The sequence below is a fragment of the Ictidomys tridecemlineatus genome, assembly GCF_052094955.1.
Source record: "Ictidomys tridecemlineatus isolate mIctTri1 chromosome 1 unlocalized genomic scaffold, mIctTri1.hap1 SUPER_1_unloc_7, whole genome shotgun sequence".
Lineage (NCBI taxonomy): Eukaryota > Metazoa > Chordata > Mammalia > Rodentia > Sciuridae > Ictidomys > Ictidomys tridecemlineatus.
The window spans coordinates 479,090-485,292 of record NW_027520948.1 but is presented as its reverse complement, the minus strand read 5'-3'; positions in this window follow the sequence as shown (position 1 = coordinate 485,292).

The window sequence follows — 6,203 nt, the reverse complement described above, 5'->3', positions numbered from 1 at the left end:
CTCTGCTGTGGTTCAAGACACCACCATCTACACTCCTATTTGATAGCCCTCCTTGAGAGCTCTTACCAGGAGCCAAACAAATGCAGCCAACTGACCTTGGCCTTTGTTCCTCTTAACTGTGGGCTGTAAGAGCCTTGTCCCTTCATAAGCTACTGTCAAGGTGTTTTGTATTGTAGTAATTCCAGGTTGGCCAACCCAGTTCAGACCCAAAATACACAATCATGGAAAACAATGACTCACTTGAAGTGTGGGCTGAACAGGGATCAGGAGTCCAAGTCTATATGATGAGTTCAGGGTCAGAGGTGTTGGGCAGGTGGCTTTGCTCCACCTGTTCTGTATCACCAGGTATTTCAGCATGGAATCCGAGGCCCTGCCTTATGTTGCTGCATTTGAAAGGGCAAGTCAGCAGCTCAAAGTCCCCTAGCTCCTTGGTTTCATTTTCCATCATGGGCAGAGTGGCCTCCAGCTCTCCCTCTGATGGTCCTGCAATCAGTGCCGCTGCAGAGGTGTGGCGTGAGCCAGACCCCAGGGATGCCGGTGCCCATGCAAGGACGGGGTCCGACTCTTAGACACAGAGGCACCTCTTGGGATGCAGCTCTGGAAAGCAGGCCTCGGGACCCTCCTGCTCTCACTCCTGCTTAGCTGGCCAGGTGCAGGTGAGTGGCAAGGGGGACATATGTTCTGTGCTTTGTCCTGGACAGTAGCCTGGAAAGAACTGTATTCAACAGGACATGGCCAGGGCTTCAGTGCTCATGTCCTCTCCCTGACACTCAGGAACTCATCTCTGTCTGTCTTTTCTGTTTTCGTGTGCCTTCCACCTTTTCTGCTTTTCTTTAATTTTAATTTTCAACTGGCACATCATGGCCATATGTCTTTATGAGGCACATTGCAATGATGTAATACAGGTATGTGAACGTGATGAGCAAACTCTGATGCTTAGCGTATTCTTTACCTCAAACATCACTTTTTCATGGTGACAGCATGCAGAGCATCTTTTCTAGCAATCTTGACACAGACCCTCAACACTTCTCACGTACTCCCCCCACTGGGCAGCAGAACACAGAACTCACTCTCCCTACTTCATGCTTGCCTGGCAGTGTCTCCCTGTCACTTGGTCCCCACAGTCCCCAGGGCTCTGCTGAAGCCACACTGCTTTGCACTGCCCAGGGACCATCTCCTCACACCCCTCAGAGAGTGCCACCCTGTGGGGTCCATGGTCCTGTGCCTGGCTTTCCTCACTTAGGGGAATGCCCAGATTCATCCTGTGCCTACACGGCAGGATCCCCTTACCTCACTGTAGAGCCGTGTCTCTGTATACACACACCACAGTTGCTGTCTGTGTCTACTTATTGATGGAGACTGAGGCTGGTCCCATGTCTAGGCCATTGGGAGTCATGCAGCCATAAACACAGGAGCAGGCTGCCCCTCCACCATGCTGCTTGCATCTCCTTTGGTTGCGTACCTGGCATCAGGATTGCTGGATAGGAGGGACAGGATTTCACTAAATTGCCCTGGCTGGTCTGGAACTGCCATCCTCCTGCTTCAGCTGCTAAGTAGCTGGAATTACAAGCAAGTGCCATTGTACCTGGCTGAGTTTATGTCTTAAATGTGAATTCATGCCAGATGTGGTGGTGCCCACCTGTGATTCCAGCAACTTGGGAGGATCACAAGTTCAACCATCCCTAGCAACTTATTGAGACCCTAAGCAACTTAGCGAGACCCTGTCTCAAAATAAAATATAAAAAGTGGGGGGAAGTTGCACAGAGGATAAGCACCCTTGGGTTCAACCCCTGATAACAAGAACAATCAAACAAAAGTAGCCCATTCCATATAAAAACTGAACATTCACAAAGTTTGTGTGGAAGTTGGATCAATTGAGGTCACATGCAATGGGAAATGTCAACATAACTTAAAAAATATTCAACTGAAATAGAAAATTAAATAAGAAGGTGACATATGGTACATCTTACCAGAGAAAATCCATGTTGATTTTAATGAAATACATGCTATCAAATAGCAAGATGAATTTCGTTCATTGCTAGCAAATGAAAAAGACAATTATAAACAAGAAAATTAACTTTATAATAAATTTATTTCTAGTTGATACCTGGTTATTTTGTGGTGTTAAATATTTTAAAATGTATAGGTCCCTGCATAGTGAAGTGGCTAAATCAAGCTAATTAACATAAAAATTAACCCACGTGCTCATTACATTGTGAGTGTGTGGTCATTGCTATTAAATGGACTCAGGGGGTCGTACAGTGGATCTCTTGCGCTGATTTCTCCTGGGCAACCAAAGCTGCCTCCTTTGACCGACACCTCCCAGCCTCCGAGCCCAGCCCCTGGAGACCCATGTTCTACTCTGGGTCTTCATGGGCTCCCCTTCTTTATGGCCCACAGGTGAGTGAGAGTCTGTGGCATCTTTCTTTTAGGTTCTGGATTATTTTACTTGCGATAATGTCTTCCAGGTTATCCTTGTTGTTTGGGAATGAAACAATTTCCTTTCTAAAAGAAAAGGCTTAGTTATCCCTTGTGTGTCTACACCATATTTTATCCTGGTCATTCATGGGTGGGCACTGAGGCTGAGTGCACTGTGGACCCTGGGGGACTTCAGTGATTGAGGACTTCAGGTATCTATCTGACCCATGGCTTTGCTGTCCCTGGCTATTGTGCACCTGGTGTCAGGAGTGCAGAATCATGTGGTAGTTCCAGTTCTAATTTTCTGAGCAATTTGTCTTGTTACCAAGTAGCTGTGCCAGCTCATATCCCTCTACAGTTTACCAGGGCCCATCTCCCCGGGCCTCACCAGCACCCGCCTCCTGCCCTTCTGAGGACAGCCCTTTGACAGGCCAAGGTGCCTTGTGTGCAAGCATGCGTTTCCTGGATCACTGTGGGTGGCAAGCAGCTTCCTAAACCTGTCAGCCCTGCCCAGAGCTTCCTCTGAGATGCTTGTTCAGGTCCTGTTCTAACTTCACATTGGGTTGTGTCTTTGCATGCTATCGACTTGAGTGGCTGTTCCTTTATTATGTCATCCCCTTACCAGATGTGTAGTTTTCAGCTTGCCTCCTTCCCACGGGCTCTCTGTTGACTTCTGTCCTGGGCAGAATCCTTTTATGTGATGAAACCTCATTTTGCTTTTGTCCTCTGTGCCTGGGGTCCTGTGCTGGAAATCAGTACCCAGGGGAGTATTGGGGAGCAACACTGTAAGTGTCCCTCTTCTGTTTCACAGTATTAAGTTTTATGTCTTTTTATGGTCTGCTTGGGTTGATTTCTGCATGTGGTTGAAATAAAGGTCCAGTTATGTTCTTCTGCCTGTGTTTATAGTTGCTTTTGAAGAGATTGACTTTCCTCATGATGTGTTGTTGGAAGCTTTGTGGAAACTCAATGGTCTGTGACCGTGTGGAGTACTTCAACTTAGATTCTGTCCCACGGATCAGCCTGTGTGGTTTTGTACCAGTGCTATGCTGTGGTGTCAACTTTAGCTTGGTAATATATTTTGAAATCAGGCTCTGTGGTCCCTCTAACTTTCTTCTTTTTTGCTCATAATAAATTGGCTCCTTGGGGTCTTTTGCACTTTTATGTGAATTTACATATCTTTCTCTTCATTTTTGTGGAAAGTGACATTGAAGTTTCCATAGTGGCTGCATTGACTCTGTGGATCACTCTGGGAACTATGATCATTTTAAGAGTATTTTCCAATGGATGGCCTAGGGACCATAGTGTGATAAGAAATAAAGTCAAACTCAGAAGGTGAAGGGTCATGTTTCCTCTCACAGGCTGAAGCTAGAGAGGAAAGGGGAAAAGAAAGGTGGGGGTGGATCTCCTAAAACTCTAAGGAACAGCAATAGAGGAAGGGACCAAGGAGGGGGAGGGAGGGGGAGTTCTGGGGAGTGATATTGGCCATACTGTGTTGTCATATTGTGTGCACATATGAACATGAACCAACACGTCCCATCAGTGTGTACAAATACAATGCACCAATAAAAACTGTGGGAAAAGAAAAAGAATTGATATGACAAAAAATATTTTCTAATCCATGGCCACAGGGTATTTTTTAAAGAGTTTTATGGCTATGCATATTAGCTGGGTTCATCTTGACAAGCTCATACATGCATGGAAATGGATTTTGGTTCATGATCCCACCTTTTCCCTCCCACCCTCCCATTCTCCTTCCTGTACTCTACTAGACTTCCTTTAGATTGTCTATTAATTTATATTTGATTTGGTTTTTATGTCTTCCTATACTTCTCTCCCTCTTTTCTTTATTTACTGTAGCTTCCACATATGAGAGAAAACACTCCACATCTGAGTCTCTGAGTCGGGCTTCACTAAGTTCACTTAGCATATTCTTCATTTCCATCCATTTACCAGCAAATGGCCTAATTTCATTCTTTCAGTGACTGAGCAGAACTCCATTGTGTGTACATACCACAATGTCTCAATCTATTCATCTATTGATGGGTATCTGTGTTGATTCCATAATTTACTATTGTGAATTGTGTTGCTATAAACATTGATATATTTTATTTATGTGTGAGTTTGTTGTTCAATTTCCTTCATCATTGTCTGTAGTTTTCATTATGTACATATTTCACCTTTTTGACAAATTCACCCCTAAGAATTTTATTGTGATTTTTACGCTACTGAAACTAAGATTGCTTTCTTTATCTATTTTTTTCAGGCAGTGTGCTGTTGAGAGTCTGTGTGGGAATGCATACAGTGCTACTTGTCTCACATTGCATGAGCTTTTGTAAACTCTGGCTAGTTTATGGGAAATTCCAACCCAATATGACATGTGCCAAGTGTTTCACATATGGCTAGGTGTCTCCCCAAGCTCTTGTTGATCCAGAAACAGTTTGGCAGTTCAGCGACCCCTGGACTGTGAGCCTCCTAAACTATGTGATGACCATGTCCTAGCCCCGTCAATGCTGCTCTTACAGGGTGGCATGTCTAGTCCTCTTCTGGGGGTGCTGAATGACCATGGTGCAGCCCAGGTTCCATGCAGACTCAAGTTAACTATGTCATAGAAGTGTCCCCTACAGTAACAGGCAAGGCGTGTCATGCACCTATCCCCATGTACCTTGCCCAGGTCAGAGGCCTCTGCCTTTTATGGATTAACTATCACGGTGTCCAGGTGACAGTCACGTAGGAAGCTGAGCAGCCTGGGGAATTCACAGGAGACGTGGCTTTGGGCACATAGCAATTCCTTGGGGGAATGGAATGGGGGACTTCCTGGCTCAGGGTCCTGAGGGACCTCAATCCCAAGGCAGGGTGCTCGGTCAGCATAACCATATCAGGGGCTTTCAGGGGTGCTGTGCCTTGTGCTGCTTCTCAGGCCCTGATCTCTGTGTGCAGCCTGTGGAGTGCTTAGTGCTGTTCTCCTACCTGCACTGGCTGTTTCCTTCCTAGGCCTCAGCACAACCTGCAGACTGGGGTCCCCACTCCTGGATCAAGCATCTCCTCCAAGTCTGTAAGGCAGGTTCCGCAGGTGTGGAATCCAGGCCTCCTGTCCTTCATTCTCGTTAGATGCTTCCTGAAGTACTGAACACCTTAATGCCACCAAGACGGTCTCACCTTGCTCACTAAGAAGAAAAGACATAAGCTATTTAGAAAGAAGAAATTTCATGTTAATAACAGGAGCTTCCCCTCATGTTTATAAGAAAGGGTTAATGTTTTAAAAAATGGAGGCTGAAAGTTGTGAGTTGGCACTTGATGTGCAAGGGGGTTATCTGCACACAAAAGGCCATAAAGAAAAATATTATACTTACATAAAATCATATAACAGGGAAATAATTTAAAATGAAATATCCAACAATCTCAAAACTTCTCTTTAATGCCATAGAAAAGTATTCAGAGAGCAATGAGCCTCTCAGACCACAGACCAGTTTCACTGACTGTAACACAATTTACTCTCTGACACAAGAGCAATTCAGAAAGTAGCCTGTCCACTGATTTAGTCCAGCCAACGTGGTGCAATAATCTCACATTCTCCAACAGGAAGGCCCCTTGTCCTAAGTCAGGGTGTGTGACAGCACCACGTCCCACATCTTGTTCATCTCAAGTTCCTTGGCCAGCGGCTGTCCCCTGTGCTTCCTGACTACAGAGTTGCTCCTAACTCCCTGACAATCAGGGACCATGCTGAAAGGTGACAGAGACAAGGGTGCAGCCTCCCTCCCTGCCCACACCACAAGGTCCCCCTCCAG